Below are 25,705 nucleotides of genomic sequence, written 5' to 3'. Positions count from 1 at the left end.
GCTTTGATGATCCCCCAACTTCTGTGTTCACATTCTTTCCACTAGCCTCTAGATGTGTAGCCTGAATAGACACCTCATCTATGCTAGTGGGATTAAACATGAGAATAGTGTGCCTTAAGTAGCTGTGTAGACCACCTATATACTTCAGCAGAGTTTCAGGTGAGTCTAAAGAAATTCCTAGAATCAAAGCTCTTTTCCTAAATTCTTGAGTGTAACTTTGTACACTTTGCCCTTTTAATTGGCGAAGAGTTTGCCAGCTCATCATGGCTTTCTGCATATAGGCTAGTGGATAGAATTGCTTTTTAATTGCAGAAACAAATTCACTCCAGACAGAAAGAATTTTACCATGCTTCTTCATGTCAGCTTGTGTCCTGCCTTCCCACCATACCAAGGAAGTGCCTCCAAGGCATAGGCTGGCTAGCTAAATCTTACTCTTGTCTGAATTGATGCTCTGCACTCTGCAATAAACATCAATCTGTCTAATCCAATTATCCAGCTTTTCTGCATTCAACTCTCCATCATATATCGACAAATCAAATTTAACATCTAATTTAATCAGAGACGTTTTCTTTTTATTTTCAGGGCTACTAGGAAGTGTGGGAAGTTTTTCTTCTTTCCCTTTGCCTTTAGAGTGGTCATGGAGGAGAGATTATTCTGCTCCTTTATCTTGTTTGGAGTTTGATGGATCTCCTTCTCTACCTCTCTTAAATTCCTTATACATTTCCTCCACCATGGCTTTCATGGTTAGGAAACCATCCATGAACTGGGAGTCTGATTCCAAGGGGTTTTCTTCTGACATTTTCCTCTTAGAGTGGACTCTTCCAATTTTAGGGTTAGCTTCAACCAACTCTCCTTCTCCTAATTTAAGCTTTGATATAGTTAGCATTCAACAAAAAAATCCAGCACAAGCTTTTCTAACCTTAGTAAACTAGAGTTCTGATACCACTTGATCTGGAATTTATCCAAGACAAAGAATTGAAGGTATTATAGACTCATGTGCATGGATATGCCTATGTTACTTTATGCAACAGATCGATAAGATTGTGAAATACATAGACATTGAAGTAGTTAGGGAAAACACAACAGGAAAACATGCAATACAACAAATTTAATAAGGAGTTCACCCAATGCTCCCGGGCTACGTCTCCTGGTCCAACCTTCAGTGGTGGCCTCTCTATTATGTTTTCAAAGCAGATTTTTTACAAAAATGAGCTCAAACTGAGCCTCACTCGAAAGATATGGATCAGTAGGACTGGAGTAAATAGACTCTCCTTACTGAAACTTGACCTCTACTAGTCACAGTAGTATGAGCCCAATCTGAGACTCATACATGACAAACATATACAGAGGAGTTCACTGGAACCTCTCAAGCATTCTTTGGAGTGCACAGACTATCTGACTCTCTTTGGCTCTGTCTCGATGCTGCCTTTTCTCTGCAGGTCAGCTCAACTTACTTTCTCTGTACTCTGCTCTTAATTTCCTTACACTAGCTGCTTCCTTCTACTTCTGTCAGTTTCTAGCTTTAAAGCCAATCTTCTTTCTGATGGTTCGTTTCTGATTCCCGACATTCTATTTCTCTTGCCTCTGTCCATTTGAATTCCCCTATTCTGCATCATCATCACTATGTAATGCTTCATAGGGAGGTGGCCACCTATTCTGCAACGGGTGAGTGTGTCAGGTTCCTTGGACACATTTGAACAGTCATTATTTCTGTTTGCTCCAAGATCGCCCGTGAAACACGAATCTTCTGCCAACTCATCGTCCACATCGGACTTCAAATCCCATGTAATATTTCTTTATAACCTGGTCAAATCTGGTCATTTATCGGGCTGCACCTCTACCGTTGATCTAGGCCCCCCAGATCCTACGATTGTCGTTCATATCGGGCAGGTAAGTAGCGTGACATGTACCCGTCTAATGTGAGAAGTTTTCTCTCTCTTCCGCCAGATGTGTGTCACTCAATGTGTGGCATCAGGCAAGACTTGGTTGAAACTACTTACTGCCTCGAGGCCTTCCGATATCCTGCCGATTTTGTGGAATCCACGGAACTGAATTAATTACTTTTCTGCATTTCATAGTCATTTCGGGTTCGGGCACTTCGAGGCTTTCCTTCACTGAGGGGGATTCCCTGCGATTCGTGATTAGTGCTTTAGCGCTAATCGCGTATCAGAAACTACCCCCGTTTCTTGAATTAGCCTTTGGTTTTGCCAATTTGCACCAACGTGCATTACCATGGGCCAACGATTTGCGCTCTTGACCGAGGGTCCTCATTGCTCCGTGCTGATCACAAATTGCAACTGTCACAAGGATTCCTTCTGATAGCTTGATCTTTCTAAGACTTGAATCTTTTCGGCATAATTTGAAAGAGTTTATGAAAACTTAGAGAGTGTTTAGGATCCAATTCGAATCATGTTGATCGAGAGAGAGTACTTTATTATGCTATATGTTATAGTGATTTTGATCAAAATTGATTCATGAATTAGTACCCAACCTCGTTGATTCCAAAACTTCAAAATGAAAAGATTTTGATAGATTAAAAGTGCAATAAAAAAATATTATTTTACTAAAATAAATATAAATTTTAATCATAGCAGTACATGCTCCAAGAAGGTTGTCACTTTTGTGAAAATGGTAAGATCATTGGGTGTGTAAATAAACGAGATTTTCTTTATTACAATATGGACAAAAACAAGAGAAAATATTTCATGTATCAAATAATTTATTTATTCCTCATTTGAAGTTAATTTTAATTTTATATCAGATAGTTTCTTATATATTAATCGATAAAGAATATGTTGTGTCTAATATATTAGTTTCAAACTGCTCTTATCGATGATCATTTTACATTCCAATCAATTGGTTTAGCGTTACTTTATGTTTCCTCATAAAGATGTATTAAACATGGTTTTCCATTAAATAAAATAAATGGGAAAACCAATTCTGATTAAAGGAAGGTAAAGTATTTTTGGATTTTAATATTAATATTCCGAGCCACTTTATAAAATAATCCATGTATGTTTCTCGATTCGACTTCAGTAAGAAGGCATATATTTGAGGAAATATTAAAGGAATATATAAATTATTTTGGTTTAATTAGGGGGTCCTTTATTAATACATTGTTTTATGGTAAGGTTTTATGTGGTGATGGAATGATTTTTTTTCATTAATTACTTTTCATTTTAATTGTCATTTAAAAAAAAGTGAATTATTTAAATCAGGTTTATTATATTGTTCAAAAATAATAATAAAATGGGTTGTTTATTATGATTGGATTTAAAATATGTAGAAAACTTTGTATACTAATTCAAATTAGTATAAAAGTTTTGTATGAAAACATATAATATTAAAAATAAAAGAATTAAGAATGAAAGAAAATATATAAAATTTAAATAATCTAATAAAAGTTTTACAAAATAAAGATAATTTATTAATTAAGTTATAAGAATATAAAAATTCAATTTTGTTTTTGCGTACTCTTCTATATGTCTTTAAGTGTGGGATCCTTTTCATGGAAACCATTCCATACATTATGTTATATTAATGACCCATATGATAGGATGTAGATTTCATCTACTTTGAGTTGCCATGTTGGTTCCTCATTGAGGGTATTTTTGGTACGCACAACCCTTCCCTTATCAGACAATGGTGTCTCAAAGGAATTGAAGGAGTACCTATCTCTATCACCAGTGGGCTTACTGGTTAATGTGTTTGAAAACATAAATGTATTCAAATTATTATCATCTACCACTTAAAGGACTGGTTGAGACGACTTTTGCACCCACTGCTTCTTTTTAGGTTTCTTGCCCATGTTCAACATTCTTGCATAGATAGCAGAATGAACTGACTGTAACAAGTAGGAAAACTGGAGTTATGGTGGAATTTATGAGTTTGGGGCTTATTTAGAACTATGAAACAAGACAATTATTAAAACTAAGGTTGAAATGAATGATATTAACTATAAGAAAGAAGTGGTTGTATGTAGGATGATACTGACATGAACGATGGAAAAACTTAATTTAAGTTGAAATGACCTATATTTACTTATGAAGACGTCGTTATTACATAAAATATTAAAGTTAACCATTTGATTAATCATTCGTTAAGATTAACCCTAATTCACATCATGGGAGTAAGGCCAGGTTTAGGTAACATGTTATAAGAAGGCCACGATGAGACAAAGAATTGTCGAGAATTTTAGCATCTATGTACAAAAAATATGGCTAGTTGCCAAATATTGACATGGCGTAATGTGACAGATGGTAGCATCTGATAAGAGCATGTGTAAAGCATTCCATGTAGAAACAATGGCCATGTCATCCCACGAAGTATTACTTGAGTGCAAGTTAGGTTTCAACATTTAAAAATGGCTTAGGTATGAGAACTAACAGAGTCTAAGAGACAAAATGTTTCAAGAGGTTTGTTAGAAAAAAAAATTCATCCTTCCATGGGGCTTTGCGTAAGGTAAAACACTTGACAAGTGAATGGGCTATAACGATATTGACATAAAAATTTTAGAGAAAATATCAGTAATATGTCAGGAAATTTTGTGTCCCACCATGGGATGATCAAGAAGTAAACATGGAAGGGTCAGCTCGAGAAACGAGAGTCGGGATGGGAACAAAGATTGTTAATTAAAAAACAAGGTTTTGTCGTACCTCGGGGTTTTGCCAAAAGTATTCCAATAAAAGAGAGTGTGGTCCGAGATATTCACGTCTTGAGAGACAAGAAGAATTGTTTATTGATGGCACACTTAAGAACTTAGACATTAATTTTTTTCTGAAAAATTTATGAGTGATTTGTCTATGAAATATGTACAAGGTGGAAAGTGATCAAATTATATATAAGTAGGGTATGCAAACTTAAAAGGGTCCCCATTTTTTATGGATTAAGTACAAAATGGGGGGTTGTTGTTTTACTACAACAAAACCATAAACTATTTAAAGTATTCATCTCTTAATCTATCTATGTATTGTGCTTACCGAATGACGACCACCACTAGTATACCAACATAATATGTATTTAATATATATGACTACTACAAGAATGTTGGTATGTATTCTACTATATATATAAACATAATATGTGAGTATATATATTGGTATATATATAGCCATTATATGTTGATATATAATAAATGATATCTATATAGTATTATTTTGGTGTATATATACCAGTATATACATACTTTTACATATATTGGTATATATATGTTGACATATATATGAACATAATATTGACTATGTGTATATATACATACACATATACCTAATTTTGGCTATTCACCTAAGATTGCATGAGGACTTGCAACGTCTCAGATGTGAGGAAGACATTGGAATTTCATTTTGAGGCCTTTACTACTATCAAAAGTGTGAGTTTTTCCCTTTATACTCCCTCTTGTAACCAATGATCATTCCTATTTTTTCACAATTACTTGCATTATGGTCATGACATGCTGATGAGGTGTGATGTTAAATTCAAATCTCTTCCCTTATTTTTAATTGAGTTATTTGAGCTAGAGCTTGCCTTTTCTAATATGAGTATCAGATCTTATAACCCTAGTAAAGATCTAGTAACCAAATCATTAGTTGTCATATATATGCACCCCCAGGGTGAAAATTTCCACATGGTTTTCATTGTTAGGTAGCTTGAGATGGACCAATGTTGGTTGGATTGCTCCTAGTTTAAACAAGAAAGGTGTCGACTCATAATTAATGCTCTAGTCAAACGCATGGCGGTAATGCATACAACACAAGCACCGTTGGATAATTAATCAATTTAAAGGTTTTGGAAAATGGCACAAATATTTTCAGGCATGGCATGTCATGAAAATATCATATGCCAAAATACAAGCAACTACCCACACTAGTGAGAGTTATATTTGTCAATGGCATTACACCCTACACTACTTTTGGGATGTAAACAATTATGAAGTATTTGTGTACTCGGGAGCTATTAATGGTTCAGTACACCCTCCCTATACTATATAACATCTATAATAAGTAAAGGTCAAAGGGTGATGTTTATAATGTTATAGGATTGGTCAAGAAATCAATCAAACTGTGTATTGCAAAATTGTTCAAATGGTCCAATATGAAGGCCATATGTTGGTGTATATTGAAGTTCGATGATGAGGCATATGTGGATCCATGCTAAGTATATGCAGATTGTCTTTACAATTGTAATGTGAACTTGTGTACTCCTCTTTTAATATAAATGATGTTATTCTAAGTTTTATTTTATAGAAGTACTTAGACTATTGATCCAGAATGGATCTTGTTAACTCAAGCCAAAGTTTGCTATATGTTTGAAGTCCAAGATGGACCTAGATAGCAAAATTGTTCTTGACATGTGTTGAGTTTTAACATCCCAGTTGCTCGCGAAATCAGAGCCAAGTCGAAGAGCTCGACGCGGTGGTACTGGTGGTATCTCTGGATTTTGCATTTGGCTTCCGTGCGAGGGAGAAAATGTCCATTAAAATTTATGGTGAACATGTGAAAAGGGGCCTTGCGGACCATGTGGCATTCACACAGTTCGACACATGGCAATGGCTAAGTCAACAAGTCAAAGTTCATCTCCGATGCATATCTCGAGGTGAATGGTGAGATTTTGGGTTTTGGTTGGTTAAAGATTCATATTATAAGTCATGGGTGCATTAATAAGTTTATGGTGCATTTGCAAATCCATGGTTTCTAAACCATATGACATACCATATATGAAAATAAAGGTGCACATTTTCTTTAATGTTAAAACATGCCTAAGGTTGAAATTATGTGTAAAAACCATGGTGGGCGCAAGGGATAGATATGTTTTACAAACCATATAACTATATGCTAGGTGGGCGCAAAGACTTATGTTATCAAATCATGGTGGCAGAATATGTAATGAACCTATGGGAAATACGCAATATGGGAGGAAATCGAAACCTATGGTAAAAATTTATAAACCATGGTGCAAAATTATAACAAAGTATAAACAGGTTCATACATGATGGATCCTAGTCCAGTCACATGGCACGAAGGTCTAGTCATACAGTGGCGAAGTTAATGGCCATGACTGTCGGAGGATGTGAGTCAAGTTGCCAACAAAGCACAGAAGATATGGTGTTAAACCGTATTGAAAACATATATGTTAATGTTTGATGGAAAATATATATTGAAACAAAAACTATGGCTTTTATACAACGCGGAGGTGGCAGCCATGTGGTCTGGTGATATAACACAACAGGGATGACAACACACAATATGTGCTCCGGCCGACATGTCAGAGCATGTCGAGACCGCTGGGGCTAGACGCCTTAGGTCTGTGGTTCTATAGATCGTCACGTATGCAATTACAACAAGTGTTATCTAGCGTGGAGATGTGACACATGAAACAGAGATGTGAGAACAGTTAAGATAACACCATCGAGTTATTGCCATGACTGATAGAGGTTGTGAACATGGAGTACTGAGTCAAAATTGCCACGGGATATACCATCGAATCATTGGAAACTGGTAAGGAGTAGGTCCAGTTCACATGGAAAATGTTGTATGACTATGTGGCATGGGGATATCGCCGAAAGTAGTTCACATGGTTGCAGGTTGCCATAACACTTGACCGCCACACTGATGGGAGCTGAGTTATGATATGGTATTTCACCGAGTTATATGATAAAACTTTGGATTATCATTGTAACAAAAGCCACCGGTCCAATCTATATCTACCATGAATAAACCTTAGGATAAGACATTACACAAACGGGTGGAGGATATTGTAATCAGTCCAACCTCTGTAAAGCATACACATTATATGGTTGGACCATACTAAATCGAAGTGCGCCAAAATTAATAGTTGTTATAACTATAGTGCTAATTGTAATTTTTTTATTGCACCGAGTATAGGTTTTTCCACCTAATTAAAACAAATTTCCATGTATATCCCGGTAGGTTCAAACCTGGAACCTGGCCGGGGCATTATAAAAGGATTACCATTGCACCATTGCAGAGGGGGAGTTGAACAGTGAGCTCCAGAACAGAGCCATACTAGTGCCAGTAATGTTCATTTGAGCATATCTTGGTCATCCTTGGGCCTTTTTGCGAATGGAGATAGGCATTGGAAATCTTAGACAGAGGCCTCCTTTCTAACAGTCACCAGAGCTGCATGTGTGCATAGTTCAACTGGGTGAAATTCTATGTAAAGAAGAAATTCGAAGTCATTTCAGAGGCAAGCAGTTCTCAAGTTAGATTTTGGCTTTCCGGAAGCATCTGAAAGCTGATTTGGAAACTTGAAGAGCTGACACGGGGGTTTTGACACATACCAAATTCAACGGTAGTACTTGTTCGCCAGCAGCAGTAGTGAAGTCCGCAAAATTTTGTACCTGAATTGTGTCTCACTTAGACAAGGGGAGACGAGGTAAATAATCAATGTATTGATGAAACTCAAATTCTCAATTTCAGTAGAAGTCAGAGTCATTGTTAGAGACTCTATGCTTTTGTTGTAAATGACAAGTCGTTTGTAGAATGTCAAGTGAAATTGCAAGAGTTCTATTAAGGAGAACATTTCCATACTGGGGAAATAGTCACAATTGTATCAATAATTTTGATGTACCTCTTCTTATTCACTGAAATACGAGCGTCCTAGCCTTTTAGAGCAGGGCCCAGAGACGTAGCCCAGGAAGGGTGAACTCTGTCAACAATCTCAGTGTCTTTCTATTTGACATTGCATGCTTATGTGTGTCATGTCCTTTTTGGATAACTTGTTCAGTTGTATTAAATTACTGTTTTGAAAGGCCCATTTAAAACATGCCAAGTGCCTGGTAGTGATATAATTCTGCAATTTCATATCAACTATAGTTTTCTTTTGTAGCGCAAGTCAATAGGTAAGGCTCCCTACTTTTGCGTTGTGAATTCATTTATTTCTTAGTTAGATTATCTAATTAGATAATTTGTATTTCTATTTATTTGTAGATTAATATTTTAATTCTATGTAATTTTAGTTCTTGAACTTTCATATGTTCTTTATTACAAAAGTGTGGTTTCCGTATTGAGGTTAGGCACTGAAGGTTAATGAACAAAAGTTCTTTTTAAGGAATTGCAAAATTATTTGATGCTTATGCAAAAAAAAATATTGTGATCAGAGATCATAAAAATCTTTTGTAGATGTAATCCTAGTGATCACGCAAGCCTATAGCATTTTACTTTCTTCCTGATTGAATTTTATCTTTCAAGTGTAAAGTGTGGATTCCGCCCTACAAAAGTTAGGAATTGAAGGTTGAAGAATGAACGTGCTTCTTAATTAATCATAGAATGATTTTATGACAAACACAGGAATATGATTGGAGTCCACAAAGTTGTCTTGAAAAAATAAGCTCATTAATTAAACGAATATTTGTATCCTTTTAATTTTCAATATGATAGTTCAATTTATTGCCAATGCATGCCTTAGAGCATTAGATTGTAAAAGTTCTTTCATAGCTTTAGAATCATTTATGTACTAGTTCCACACATACAATGTTGGTGTTTAAAAGTTTATGACCATAGATTGACAATTAAATATAATGGAATTTAAGTGGCTAAATTTCTTAACAATAACCTTCTCAAACTAAAGGAGGTTGTATACAATCAATTTTGAGCAACCTCCTCAAATTAAAATAGGTTACTATAATGTAAAGTTCCTCAAATTTGATGTGGAATCTAGGAACCCCCTCCAAATTTAACAATAAGGGGTGACACCAAATATATTTTAAATATCCTTCTCAAAAATCAATTTTGAACAACCTCCTTAAACACATTTTATGTGGATAAACTTTCGAAAATCTAGGAAACCCTTCAAATTTGAGGACATAATCTTAATATGAGGCATGTCTATCATAATAAACACATTTTAATTGAGAAAAAATTACAAAACGACTCATTCTTCCTATTGATTTCAAAAAATCTCAAGAATTTTACACAATCTTCTCAAATTTGAAGAAAATTTCTATAGTATACCTATGATATATTATTAGATATATTATCATAATGTAATAAATAAATATCATGTAATAATTATTCTATAGCTAATCATTAAAACATATTAATGATTACATTATATAATAATTGTGATATGCCTGTGGTTATATAATATTTGTTTATTAAATTATAATCATAAATCTAATAAGCTATATCAAGCATAATAAAAGAATGACCAATAGTTAAGAAGGTGCGTTTTTTTCTAAAAAGACAAAGATTCAAATATAAAGGGCTTTTCCATAAACAAGTGCCTCATACAACAATTTTGGTTCCAAACTTGGCTATGGCTTTAAAATCAAATTAATTTTATTTTTATTATTTGTTACCTTTTTAATTAAAGAAAAACTATGAAAGATGTAAAACTAAATTTTCCTTTAATTGAGTAGAGTTATATTCTTAAACTTAAGTGTATAATTGTGCATATTTAAAATAATGAATAATATATGTATATATATTTAAATATCAATATTTTTCATAGATTTGTTAGGAAATATATAGAAGAGCATTCTCTATGATAAAAATAGTTTCAATATTCACTAGTATAGATTCATTTTAACCCGAAATCTATCAACTATGGAGAGGGATTTTAACCCCAAATCTATCAACTATGGAGAGGGATTAAATCCCTTATGTGCTAATTTCTTTTAGAGGGTGGTGTACATTTTTTCATTGTTTAAATTGCACTTTTTTAATGTATAAATCTATTAAATGCCTTCAAAAACTTGTTGAGCACTTAGATTATGTAGAGTGCACAACTTAAACTTACAATTCTAGCAAAGGAGCCAACATGTAGGATAGTAAGGTTAATTAAATTGTTTTAACCATTTTTTTATTGATATATTTGAATTTTCTTATTTATTATTAATAGTTTTTAAATGCCACATTAATTTCATACTCATAATTGAACAAATTGCATATGTCTTTTTTATTATTCTTACTAAGAAATAACTAGTTTTTTCTTTATTTCAATTATTCACTTTGTTTATACATTTAAATAATTTACCTATATCTTATATTGAAATATCTTTGTGAAGTATAATAATTGTATATCTTCCACACTCAATGAAATATTTTTACCACATCTTTTGAGTTGTAATGTCAATAATAAATCAAGCTAGCATAGTGAGAATAAGATTATTAATATTTTTTTTATTATGATTAACGAAATGGATATATTCACTTTTATTTTTAATTATAGTTGGCATTTTTTATTTAAAAAATATTTTATTTTTCTTCTAAAAGGTACATGTGTGAACTCCGATACACATAATGTGTTTCTCAGCATAATACTATTATTGTTTACTTTTAATTACTTTTATCCTTCTTAAGTTTGGTATAAAGTTATATTATTTCACATGAACATTGAAATACTTTATTTATTGTTGAGAATAAGAATGAAATGTTCTTACACATCCTTTGAATAGCTATATGCATTTAATTAAAATTAACTAATAATGAAATAAATATATATTTTTTGGCTTTAATTATGATACATACTTTAAAAAAAATGATTTTTATTTAAATAAATTCAATTAAAAGTTTAACATTAAACACATTACACATTTACCTTATTAACTTTCTAAAAAGTTTCAAAAAAAAATTTATAAAATTTTAATATTCCATTCTTTTTTATAAATTTTCAAATATAAAAAAAGCTTTTGAAAAAATTTCTAAAATAATTATTAACATATTTATTAAAATTAAATTTATAAATAATACTAATATTATTTTTAAATATGACTTTTCCATAAATCTAAACTAATCATGCTTTAAATTTTAAATAAAAAATTCCATGTAAATTGGCATTATATGAGCGAGTGCGGAAGCCAGCAACTCTATCCGGTATGATATTTACCCAAAATTGCACAGTGTTAAACATTTTGCTATGCGGTTGTTCCTTAGGGACACGTGGCACGCTGTAGCTCCTTAGGTTGAATTGAATTCCCTATCTTGAGTTTTCCACTAGACGGGCGCGGAGACAATGACAGATTGCAGATGTACGTAGTACCACATTTAGACATGATAAGGTTTTCCGACCATAAGCAATTTGGATGAAAAGGTTAAAGTCCATTTCTGTAAACGGAGACGGGAAGTCGGCCCAAACAGCCACGTAAGTATGTTGCCGAAACAGAGAACTGAAAAACGCAACCGGTCAAAAAAATCTACAACAATATCATGAATTGTAAAATAAAATACCCAAATATACTGCAAACATAGAACTGAAAAACGCAGCAGGTATAAAGAAATACAACAATATCATAAATTATAAACTAATAATACCGAGTTAAAAGATTGATAATTAAAAGATTGGTTTAATGAATAGTAATTAAAAGATTGGTTAAAGCTAAATTTGAACACAACGGTCCAAAAACTCAAGCATAAAAAGCAGGAATGCCCTAGTCATTATATACATAAAACGCAGGAATGCCCTAGTCATTATATACTGGCGCGCCTCATGAATGAAGGAATGAGAGGGATCGGCGACTGTGATTGTCACACCTATATTCACACACATAAAAAAAAAAAATTACTGTATACTTTATTTAGCACCTTCACTATATATATATATCATATGCTATTTCAACCTGTATGTAAGCACATATGTTAATTGACACCATACGCATGCCACGTATGTACAACTGTTAACCTATATTCTATTCCCATTGCAACCCGAGATTATATGAGCTACGTGACTTTGCAATGCCAGGTCATACTGGTTTATGTACGTGTTGACTTTATGTGACAGCCAACTCTCGTTCTACCAGCTCTCAGTGATTATTAATGAGGCTCGGGTTTCGGCGGTCCTGCCGCAGGCCTTGCAGGTGCCATCTCATTCCTGCTTTAAAGACTTCAGTCCTTTCTGAGATAGGTGGCAAGGTTTGGCTCTTTTGGCCATGTGACACCTCGGTCACAGAGATCTCGGACTCTACGCTTGGGGTTCCCGCCCTGCATAGACGGTCAGGATCTCACCGCAGAATCAAACGGCTGCAAAACACTCAAGGGTTTAGGTCTTTACAAAACCTCAACCGATCACTCTCGGGGTTTATTCACTTGCTCGGCCTTTCCGGCTCCGTCTCGGCGTTCATCCTCCGGTTCCACTCTACCAGTGCTATTTTCTTCACCTGCAATTTCTCGGCAAGCTGCGATGTGACCAAAACCAATCCTACACAGGTATCTGAACCTCGACTCTTAAATCTACTGCACATTTTTACAGGGATGATTGTCTGTAATGTTTTCTAAAGATTGTTTCCTCTTTGCTCACAGGGCACGCCCTCCTGGTGGAGCCAAGGCACCCATACCTGGAGGTTCCACCCTCTCGACGGCCGCAGGTATGTCTTCAGCTCTCCTTTGTTTTGCTTCTGCTTGCGAGAGCTCACGGCCATCGATTTGAGTGGTTTATTACAATTGTGCAGCCGCTGTTCGAATGAGGGTTTCCCTGCATTGCTTGACGAGGTATTCTCCATAGAGAACCCTCACCATTTGAGTTTAGGTCTTCTTTCGTGTTCTGGTCAAGTCCATGACCTGTTTTATGGAGGTGTTCACCACAGTGGAGTTCTTCCTGAGTTCTGTTGTATGTATTAAGGACTTATTTTTGTTGAATGCATCCCCTTGCGGCGTGCTCAAATTCTTGGTTTACCATGTCTGTTCTCGGACATGTAACTCAGATCTACACACAGACCTGGTTAAGGGTTCGGGTTCTATTTTTGAGATTCTCCGTTAAATAATGTATGAACAGTTCTATGCTTCAAGGGTTTTCGCCATTCGGGTATTGTTCTTTTGTGCTTTATATATATATATGGAACCCTTGTAATTTATGTATGAAATACGATTTAGTCTGAGCCCTCAGGGCCGTTTACATTTTTGCATCATCATATATGAATTAAATCTGTGTTCAACTGTGTTAGAATAGTGCATGGAGTTCATGTTTCTGTTACTGGTTTCACTCGCTTTTACGACGGCAACCTTATGGATTATCCCAGGTTGTGATGGTTGCTTCGTTCTGCATTCCTATGCGACTGTTGTTTATTAAGTCTATTTGGTATTTGTACAGTATGCATTTGAAGGGTTAACCAAAACGATATTATAATTTTTCCCTTTCGCTATGGAAATGTCGCACTATATATATATGCTTGAGGTTTTCATTGCAAATGCATACACAGATTATCTTGTAGATGTAAGCATACCTCTTATCGAAGTTGCATGCACCGGATTTTGTATACTTATAACTGTATAACTCCTTTCGATTTGCATGCACAGGATTTTGTATACATGAATATATTCCTCTTTCGATTTATCGCTCCAAAGAGCTGGGTTCTTGTTACCATGTCCGCTAACACTGTATTTTTGAGAACACGGGTTGATGAAATATATTAATATTCTCATTTTCTGTTTGCACAGTTATCAAATTAACGTTGTTTGTCTGGGGTAACCTTTCTGTGTATTTTCATATCGTCAGTCATTTGTATTAAACAACTGAGGGTTTATTTATTCTTCCGTCGACAGGGTAGCATCTGACTATCGTCAGTGCTCTTCTACCCAGACTCAGAGGTTCTAACCTCACTCCTGTCGACACATTCAGGTATCTACTTGATTATTTATCAAGATATTTAATACTATTTATTCCACTGTTAGTTTATTCACTGTTAAACAGTGACTCAGTCTTATGGACGAGGTTATATTATGACTATCATTCAATAACCAGTTCTCGATTAACCTCCCCTGGTTCCTATAACCAGTCTTTAACTACATCCATCTATGTAGCTTTATCTACAGTACGACTAGTTCAGACTATGTCTATTGAATGACAATCTGTCCTTTAACTTTAACCATATCTGTACAGTTATCTTATCATTATGACAGTAACTAGGAAAAAGAACTTGTTTCCTGTTTGACTACTGTACATTCACTGTATTTTTTCATATTCAAACAGAGACTCTGCAGTTTGAAACCGTACCTGGTTCACCAGTATCAGGAATGGTTTCTCAAGCAAGTCACCTGTGCTTGTTTCTGCTCTTCCACCCAGCCATGAGATCCATCCCTCAGACGGAATTCTCCCCCCGAGCCATCTTGCAGACCTCAAGTCCTCAACAAGATTTGTGCACTCTGTGCCTGGTTATCTGGTCCTAACCAGACTTAACCTCTGTTTTCTTTTCCTTTTCTTGGAAAAAGGTTTTCCTTCTGTCTGTCCCCACAGCACAGAACTTCCTCCCCACAGCCAGGACTTTTCCTCCTCTGGGAGGGTAGTTTCCATCAGTTATTATAACTGAACTCTTTCTTTTCAATCCACCTCTTAGAGGCTGCCAGCATTTCAAGAAAATATTTAAATTACTTTCATCAAAAATAGTTTGTCACAGTTTTGTTTTTAAACATAAACAACAACTGTATTAATGTCTTTTACCACAGTAAATTTTTATATTTACATAAACTGGGGTCATTACATCTCCCCCTCCTGTGATTGGACATCGTCCCGATGTCTGTCTTCCTTAAACAAATTCGGGTAAGCTTCTCTAAGGAGTTCCTCATCCTCCCAAGTGGCCTCTTCAGGCCCGTAGTGCTGCCATTGCACCTTAGCTTGGAAAATAACCCGTTTCCGCAGCCGCACTTCTCTCCGGTCGAGAATGGTCAGTGGTTCGACCAGAACCTCGCCTTCCGGCTCGACCTGCAATCAGCAACAGATTTAGTTATTTTCTTGTTTAGGAACAAAGCTTATCTAGAATGACCAGATTAATTCTTACCCGAACATTCTGCCATTGAATCACATGTTTAGGATCGTAGACGTATTGTTTTAATACGGAAATGTGAAAAACATTGTGGATCCTAATATGGCTTGGTAGGGCGAGTTGATAGGCTACCGGCCCCACCCTTGCCAAGATTTGGAAAGGTCCAAAATAGCGAGGTGCAAGTTTGGCACACCCGCTCCACTGCAAAGTACTCCTTCTGGGTTGAATTCTAACAAACACATGGTCCCCAACCTGAAATTCTTTGAACCTTCTCTTTCGATCAGCAAAACTTTTCTGTCTGTCCTGAGCGGCCTTTAAGTTGGTACGCACTTTTTTTACCGTGTCTTCCATTTCCTTGAGCATTTCAGGACCAATTCGTAATCTATCCTCAGGTCCACTCCAACTTGAGGGTGTGCGGCACTTCCGCCCATACAGCACCTCAAAAGGACTCAGCTGTGTTGAGGAATGATACCCATTGTTATATGCAAACTCGACCAGGTGGAGGTATTCCTCCCATTGAGTTGGTTTCATCATAACACATGCTCTCAGCATGTCCTCCACTACCTGATTTACTCGTTCCGTCTGGCCATCGGTCTGGGGATGATAAGCTGTACTAAAGTTCAGCTGTGTTCCCAGTTCAGCAAACAATGTCCTCCAAAAGGTTGAGGTGAACTTAACATCACGATCTGAGATAATTACCTTCGGGAGTCCATGCAGTTTGAACACATTTTGCATGAAAATATGAGCAATTTGCACAGCCTTATACGTTGATTGCACAGGTATGAAGTGTGCTGCCTTACTTAACTTATCCACTACCACCATAATGGAATCATTATTTTTCTTCGTGCGAGGCAATCCGGTTATAAAGTCCATGGAAATAGTCTCCCATTTCCATTCCGGAATGGGTAAGGGTTGTAACAGCCCTGCTGGATGCAAATGCTCCGCTTTAATCTGTTGACATTCCAGACATTGCGCTAGATACTCGGCTACCTCCTTTTTCATTTTTGGCCAGTAATATTCCTTTCGAAGAGCGGTAACCATTTTCTGGTACCCTGGATGCCCGGTGTAATGGCTGGTATGGAACTCATCCAGAATCAGTCTTCTAAGGCTATCTTCATTGGGTACATACAGCTTTTTATTAAAATACAGCATTCCGGCATCGTCCAGCGCATACCCTTGTTGTATTTCCTTATCAGAAAGTTGTTGTACTTGCTGTTTAATTTGCTGGTAAACAACATCTTGATCAGCCGCTGTTTTTATCCTTTCCAGTAGGGTACTTTGCCATTTACTAACCGAAATCTTGCACACGCATTGTACCTTTCGACTCAATGCATCAGCTACTCGGTTCTCCTTCCCCTTTAAATGTTTAATTTCAAAATCAAACCCGCTTAAAAAGTCAGCCCAACGAGCTTGTCTCGCATTCAAAGTGGGTTGGCTGAAATAGTTTGTTAAGCTGTGGTGGTCCGTTAGCAGCAAAAATTTTCTCCCCAAAAGGTAGTGTCGCCACATTTTCAGTGCATGAATAATGGCTGCCAGCTCCAAGTCGTAAGCAGAATATTTCTGCTCATGTTCCTTCAGTTTCCTTGATTCGTATGCAATTACTCTTCCCTCTTGCATCAGCACTCCTCCCACACCTTCTTTACTTGCATCAGTACAGACCACCTAATCCTTATTAGGATCAGCGATACATAATATGGGCACGGTGGTGAGTAAGCATAGTTGCAGGAATCGCCCCCCCCCCCCCCCCCCCCGGATCCTAAGCCGGAATCGCGACCCGTACGGAATCGTTCCGGAATCTCCAGGCGAAGCGCGATTCCGAATTTTAGGTGGCGCGATTCCTATTTTTAAAAACGATTCCTGCCATTTAGGTTGCGTTGCCCCCGGAATCGCGCTTCGGAAGGCGATTCGGGCAAGAGGTTGCGCCACGCAACCTGCCCGGAAGCGCACGCCACCCGCACGCCACCCGGGCGCAACCCGCACGCAACCCGGGCGCAACCCGCAGGGCAGCAAAATAAACATAATTTCTTTTTAATTTCTTTTAAAATTTAACTTAACTAAGCATGAGGGGGTGGGTTAGGGTGAGTTTAGGGTGACTTTAGGGTGACTTTAGAAAAGAATAAAGCCCCCATTCTCTTCTCATTTTCTCACTTTGAGTTTATGAGAGTTGGAGAAGAGAAGAGAGGAGAGGAAAAGAGAAGAGAGGAAAGGAGAGGAGAAGAGAGGAGAGCTTGGAGGAGTGAAGAAGGAGGAGCTAGGAGAAGGAGGAGGAGCTTGGAGCAAGAGCTTGGAGGACTTCATCTACAAGAGCTAAAGAGGTAAGTTCAAAGCCCAAACTCCCTTGTTTTTTTGAAAAAAAATTGTATTTTTCTCCTCCCTCTCCTACTCTTTCCCATTGTTTCTACTTGCTCCTTTATTTACAGGTTGTCCACCACCTATATCCATATTCCAAGATGGTGTTCTTTTGGCTTCTATGTATCATTCCACTCTTGGTTTTAATGATGGCAAGGGTGAGGAATAGAGGGGAAGAGGAAGGGGATGAACTTGGTCCTAATAGTAGTGACCCAATGTATGATGAGGAGGAAGGGTTTGAAGAGGAAGGGGATGAACTTGAAGGGGACACTGAAGCACAAGATGGGAAAGGTACATCAAATCCCTTGTGGAACTATGTGACCAAACTTGATGGGGGAAAGGGTGGTGGATCTTACAAATTTGTGTGCCCTCATGGTTGTCATGGAGGAAAACCATATACGGGTTCATATACCCGTCTGAGGAGGCATCTTTGTGGGGTGCTGGACAGTGATGAAAAAAAGGGTTCTGTGGGGGTACAAATTTGCCCAAACATTTCAACTGAACAAAGAAGAAAATACATCCAAATAGAGATGGCTGCACAACAAAAAAACAAGAAACAAAAACTCATTCTGAATCAAGTGCAACCTCTAAATTTGGTAGTTGCCCATCTCCTCATGGTACTTCTACAACCTCTGGAGGTAGAAAAACAATAGGGGATTTCCTTAATGTTGCTGGGAGGGATGATGTGGATGGAAAGATAGTCCGTTTTCTTTGTGCTTGCGGTGTACCATTCAATGTGCTTCGCTCTCCCTATTGGCATGAAATGGTAAAGGCCATCAATGAAGCCCCAAAAGGATACAAGGCCCCCAACTATGAGAAAGCTAGAACAATGTTATTAGAAAGAGAAAAATCTAAGGTTCAAAGAGCTTTGACACGTTTTACACATGAGTGGGTGGATTATGGGGTATCCATTGTATCAGATGGGTGGACAAATATTAGAAACCAACATTTGATAAATGTTCTTGGTGTTTCTTCTAGTGGTGCAGTATTTATTGCATGTCATGACTCCTCCTCCATCAGTGCAACTGCACAAAACATTGCAGATCTCCTATTGAAATCAATCAAAGATGTTGGTCCGAATAATGTGGTTCAAGTGATCACAGATAATGCAGCAAATTGTAAGGCAGCAGGAAAAATTATTGAGCGTACTCATCCACACATCTTTTGGTCTGGGTGCCTGGTTCACACATTGAACCTTTTGATGCATGATATTGTGAAACACAAAGATTGTGGGTGGATTGTTGATGTTTACAGGAAAGGGAAGCAGCTCATTAAATTCATCACAGGGCATACAAGGGTAAACTACTTCTATGGCACTTACTCCAAGTTGCAATTGCTTAAAATTGCAAAGACAAGATTTGCTAGTTATTACCTCACCTTTAGGCGGCTAGTGAGGGTGAGACAAGCTTTAACTAATCTAGTGTGTGCTGAAACATGGGATGAAATTAACAATGACACAGATGGTGCTAATGTAGTCAAGGACACTGTTCTTGACACTTACTTTTGGTCACAGGTTAAACATGTTTTGCAATTCACCAAACCAATTTATTACATGATCAAGTTTGCAGATTCAGATCGACCAGTAATTGGGGAGGTGTATGAGCAAATGGATAGCATGTTGGGGCAGATTAAAGACATTGTTGAGCCTAGAGATACCACCTTGTACAATTATATTCGTGTAGAGGTGCAAAACCGATGGGAAATGCTAAATATTCCATTGCATGCATTAGCATATGTTTTGACACCTAAATACTATCATCCATCATGGCTTTCAAAACCAGCACCTGGGGGGGGAAGCAGGAAAAAACCACACCAAGATAGAGAGGTTCGCGAAAAATATATGGCTGCATTGAGTAGATTAATCCCTAATGATGAGGAGGCTGCATTGGTACGGAGACAGGTGAGCAACTATACGCTCAACACTGGTCCATTTGGGAGCATGCATGCAATTCAAGATCGAGAGCACTTTTCTGCTCTTGAGTGGTGGAACATGCATGGAGGGGGTACTCCACTTCTACAGAGTTTGGCATTGCGGGTGCTATCACAGGTGGTAAACACTTCTTCTGCAGAGAGGTGTTGGAGCTCTTATTCTTTCATCCACAGTATTAAAAGGAACAGGTTGAGTTTAGACCGGGCAGAGAGCTTGGTTTATGTTCATTACAACTTGTGATTGTTGTCCCATTACTGTGAAGATGCAAAGTCTAATAAAGACTTGTTGATTTGGGACAAGAATCCAGAGGAGCCCAATTTGGAGGATGGAGTGTTGCGACTAGAGCAATTAGAGGATGCTCTTATCCAGGTATGTCCATTGACCAGTATGAATTTTCCAATTTTCCCTTATAAAGCATTTCTCTAATTCATGTTTTTAATTTTTTTGTTAACTAGTGTTTTTTTTTTGCATGAATTTTTTGAGCGATTCTAGGATGATGATGACCGTGTTGATATTCCACCACCCCCATCTGGTCCCTTGGTTCCTACGTTCCATGGTTCAACACCAACAGCAGGGGGTTCTTCTTCATCAGTTCCAGTTCCACGACTTCCACAGGCACCATCTTCTTCATTGCCACCACGTGGAGGCCCGCCATCACGTTCTATTCGTGGTGGAAGGAGGAGAGATTAGTAGATATATTCACAATCTACTACTTTTTGTCATAGATTACTCATTAGACTTGTAGACTTGTGAATTTGAATTTTGAACCTTTTTGGCTTGGCGGTGACCAAGTGACATATTTTGTAAACATTATTATTTGAATTTTGGACATGACAAATGTTGACAGTTGCTCACTTGCTAGATAAATCATAATATGCTCTATGTTTTATGTTTTATAATATGCTTAAATGTTTTATGTTTTATAATATGCTTAAAAATTTGATGTATGTTTGTAATAGCTAGAATATAGATGATTGTTGTACATACTAGTAACTACAATGGAATCATGGATGCCATATCTATCTTGATTTATGCAAAAATATGCATGTTTTCATGTCTTCTACAATTAATTTGGTATTTGGGATGTTTGTTTTGAGTATAAATGCAAAAAAATATAAAAAAAAATATATATATAGCAGACGCTTCCGCGGACGCTTCGCTTCCTAGATTTTTGGAAAATGACGCTTCCGCGCTCCGCGCTTCCGCTTCGCTCCCGCTTCGTGCAACATTGTGAGTAAGTGCTTGAGCTGTTCAAAGCTCTGCTGACATTCTGGGGTCCACTTAAATACATTTCCCTTCTTTTGTAAGGAGGTGATAGGGTATGCTACCCTTGAAAAGCCTTCCACAAATCTTCTGTAATAACCTGCTAGCCCCATAAAGGACCTAATATCTGCCACGTCCTTTGGTATGGGCCACTCCATTATAGTTCTGATTTTCTCAGGGTCAACTGCAATCCCTTCCTTTGTGATTACATGGCCTAAGTATTGTATTTCCTCCTTAAAGAAATCACACTTACTAAACTTTGCATATAATTGATGTTCTCGCAAAGTTTGCAACACCAATCTGAGGTGTTCTTCATGCTCCTTCCTTGATCGGGAGTAAATCAGAATGTCATCTATGAATATCAACACAAATTTATCTAAGAACCTGTGAAACACACTGTTCATCAAACACATGAATGTAGCAGGTGCATTGGTCAGACCAAAAGGTAACACCACGAATTCATAATGGCCATACCGCGTTCTGAAAGCTGTCTTAGCGATATCCTCTTCTTTGATTCTGATCTGATGGTAACCAGATCGCAGATCGATCTTAGAGAATACTGTTGCCCCCTTCACCTGGTCAAAAAGTTCATCTATCCTAGGCAAAGGATATTTATTTTTAATCGTGAGCTTATTCAGCTGACGATAATCAATGCACATCCGAAAGGTTCCGTCTTTCTTTTTGACAAATAACACTGGGGCTCCCCAGGGTGATACACTGGGACGGATGTAATTTTTATCTAGCAGCTCCTGCAGTTGCATTTTTAATTCTGTTAGTTCTGGTACACTCATTCGGTATGGTGCCCGTGACACGGGTGCTGCCCCTGGAATCAATTCAATAGTGAAGTCCACATCTCTTTTAGGTGGCAGTCCTGGTACTTCCTCAGGAAAAACATCCGCAAAATCTTGTACCACCGGAATGTTACCCAGCGTAACAGTCTTTTCTTTCTGATTTGCGTATCCCACCTGAATCGCGTAAATTTGACATTTCTTTCTGATGCATTTAGCTAACTGAGAGGCTGTAATGGGTCGAATCTGCACAGGATGCTTAATTCCTTGTAATTCCTGCTGCTCTCCACGGTCATCCTTATAATAAATGGTTTTTGTCTTGCAATTCACTAAGGACCAGTGTTTCTCCAGCCAATCCATCCCAATCAGGATGTCATATGAACCCAAAGGTAGTATGTTCAAGTCTGCCACTATTGGCTGCCCTGCTATGGTTAGAGAGCAGTTATTTATCTTGGCCAAGACCCGTCTCTTGGCTCCTGTAGCCAACTGTACCAACCATGGATTTCTGAATTTTTCAGATTGTAACTTACACTGTTCTACTATCTTTGGGCTAACATAACTTAAAGTAGCTCCTGGATCTATAAGAACAGCTATAGAAAGGTTCGAAATTTTACCTTCAAATTCAACCATAGTCGGCTGGTATTCCGCTTGGCGGTCTTCCAAAGCTGCATTAATTCTGGGTACATTACGTGCCACGTCCCCAACGGTCGAAGCTTCATGAATTTGGGATATCTGATCTGTCCCCTTTCGCTGTGGGCAGTTTTTAACATAGTGAGGTCCTCCACAGCCCCAGCATTGAACTGGAGGTCTGGTCATCCCCTCACCTTCTGGTCTAACAGGCTGCTCACTTACTCTTGATTCACTCATTGGCCTAGATCGGGGCGCATTCCTTGCAACAGACCTGCTGTTTAATCCTTTACCAGCTCCCTTACTTCCACTGCTGCGACCTCCCTTGCTGCTTCCAACCGTCCGACTACTCTTTTTCTCATTCCATCTTTTGTTTGAAGTATCCCCCTTCTGTTTATTCTGCTGGTAGCAGATCCTCGCTTTACGAATAGCCTCATCCATGGTCCTAGGATTGTCAAATTCAATCCTCTCTCTTATGTATGAAGGTAAGCTACTCACAAACCTTTGTACCTTGGCTTTTTCCTCCTTGATATAAGGTACATAACGTAACAGAGAGGTAAAGCGATTAATGAACTCATCCATTGTCTGCTGACCCAATCTTAAATCATGGAATTCCCTTGCCTTTTCATCGTAGAAGCGTTCAGTCAGGTACCTTTCTTTGAAGTATTTCTGGAACTTCTCCCAGGTAATGGTTCGTTCACTTACCCCTTTGACAATCTTGATTTCCTCCCACCACAAGGTTGCCTTACCTTGTAACTGGAAGATAGCTAATCTCGCCTTCAAGTTATGATCATACTCGTACAACTGAAAATATTTATTCATATTTATTAACCAAGCTTCAGCTGCTTCCTCCTGTTCGCCATCAAAATGTGGGGGTTTAATTTTTCGAAATTCTCCCTGCAGCTCCATCCTCTGACGTTTTGAAGTTTGCTGCTCTGGTACATTGTCAGAATGATCCTCTTTGCCCTCTGACATTTCAGGTTCAATCTGATAATTTTGTTCTTCCGTCATCCTCTGCTGTTCCGCGCTGGGATTAGATAGAGGTGGATTCTGCCTGTCCGACAAACTCTTCAGAATCCTTTCTTGTTCAACTGTTAAACGCGCGTTGTCCTCTCGCAAACGTGCCATCTCATTTTTCAATTCTTGAACAGTTTCCAGTATTGCCAGATTGGTACTTCGTGTTGCCTCACCCAACTGTACCCACAGCTCCGGGTTCTCCTGAGGGTTACTGCCGGTTCCTTGCATTTTGTCTCCTTTCTGATTTAACTGTTAACTGTTGTAATTCTGTGTTTTACCCCTAAATAGACAGAACAGCAGTTAGTTAAATTATTAACTTACATACGTATGCATGGTGTAGGCTTCTGCACAGTGAAACATGTTTTGCTTGAGGCCACAGTGTTGAAACTGGGCTCTGATACCAATTGTCACACCTATATTCACATACATAAAAAAAAATTACTGTATACTTTATTTAACACCTTTGCTATATATATCATATGCTATTCCAACCTGTATGTAAGCACATATGTTAATTGACACCATACGCATGCCACGTATGTACAACTGTTAACCTATATTCTATTCCCATTGCAACCCGAGATTATATGAGCTACGTGACTTTGCAATGCCAGGTCATACTGGTTTATGTACGTGTTGACTTTATGTGACAGCCAACTCTCGTTCTACCAGCTCTCAGTGATTATTAATGAGGCTCGGGTTTCGGCGGTCCTGCCGCAGGCCTTGCAGGTGCCATCTCATTCCTGCTTTAAAGACTTCAGTCCTTTCTGAGATAGGTGGCAAGGTTTGGCTCTTTTGGCCATGTGACACCTTGGTCACAGAGATCTCGGACTCTACGCTTGGGGTTCCCGCCCTGCATCAACGGTCAGGATCTCACCGCGGAATCAAACGGCTGCAAACACTCAAGGGTTTAGGTCTTTACAAAACCTCAACCGATCGCTTTCGGGGTTTATTCACTTGCTCGGCCTTTCCGGCTCCGTCTCGGCGTTCCTCCTCCGGTTCCACTCTACCAGTGCTATTTTCTTCACCTGCAATTTCTCGGTAAGCTGCGATGTAACAAAAACCAATCCTACACAGGTATCTAAACCTCGACTTTTAAATCTACTGCACATTTTTACAGGGATGGTTGTCTGTAATGTTTTCTAATGATTGATTTCTCTTTGCTCACAGGGCACGCCCTCCTGGTGGAGCCAAGGCACCCATACCTGGAGGTTCCACCCTCTCGACGGCCGCAGGTATGTCTTCAGCTCTCCTTTGTTTTGCTTCTGCTTGCGAGAGCTCACGGCCATTGATTTGAGTGGTTTATTACAATTGTGTAGCCGCTGTTCGAATGAGGGTTTCCCTGCATTGCTTGACGAGGTATTCTCCATAGAGAACCCTCACCATTTGAGTTTAGGTCTTCTTTCGTGTTCTGGTCAAGTCCATGACCTGTTTTATGGAGGTGTTCACCACGGTGGAGTTCTTCCTGAGTTCTGTTGTATGTATTAAGGACTTATTTTTGTTGAATGCATCCCCTTGCGGCGTGCTCAAATTCTTGGTTTACCATGTCTGTTCTCGGACATGTAACTCAGATCTACACACAGACCTGGTTAAGGGTTCGGGTTCTATTTTTGAGATTCTCCGTTAAATAATGTATGAACAGTTCTATGCTTCAAGGGTTTTCGCCATTCGGGTATTGTTCTTTTGTGCTTTATATATATATATGGAACCCTTGTAATTTATGTATGAAATACGATTTAGTCTGAGCCCTCAGGGCCGTTTACGTTTTTGCATCATCATATATGAATTAAATCTGTGTTCAACTGTGTTAGAATAGTGCATGGAGTTCATGTTTCTGTTACTGGTTTCACTCGCTTTTACGACGGCAACCTTATGGATTATCCCAGGTTGTGATGGTTGCTTCGTTCTGCATTCCTATGCGACTGTTGTTTATTAAGTCTGTTCGGTATTTGTACAGTATGCATTTGAAGGGTTAACCGAAACGATATTATAATTTTTCCCTTTCGCTATGGAAATGTCGCA

General features: G+C 38.0%; 2 long non-coding RNA genes across 2 annotated transcripts; both read left to right on the top strand.

Annotated features, from left to right (window-relative positions):
* The first annotated feature begins 12,801 nt into the window (after positions 1-12,801).
* On the top strand, positions 12,802-13,785 carry LOC149264782 (uncharacterized). Its single transcript, XR_016250157.1, has 3 exons — positions 12,802-13,160; positions 13,254-13,318; positions 13,403-13,785. It is a non-coding gene; the product is annotated as an uncharacterized LOC149264782 (long non-coding RNA).
* A 10,669-nt stretch (positions 13,786-24,454) lies between these two features.
* On the top strand, positions 24,455-25,458 carry LOC149264781 (uncharacterized). Its single transcript, XR_016250156.1, has 3 exons — positions 24,455-24,760; positions 24,854-24,918; positions 25,003-25,458. It is a non-coding gene; the product is annotated as an uncharacterized LOC149264781 (long non-coding RNA).
* Positions 25,459-25,705: the final 247 nt, after the last annotated feature.

Source organism: Pinus tabuliformis, chromosome 6, assembly GCF_031772625.1.
Source record: "Pinus tabuliformis cultivar Carrire ecotype Pingquan chromosome 6, CPIR1, whole genome shotgun sequence".
Taxonomy (NCBI): Eukaryota; Viridiplantae; Streptophyta; class Pinopsida; order Pinales; family Pinaceae; genus Pinus; species Pinus tabuliformis.
The sequence above is the reverse complement of the archived record's forward strand: the minus strand, read 5'-3'. Positions and strand labels throughout refer to the sequence as shown.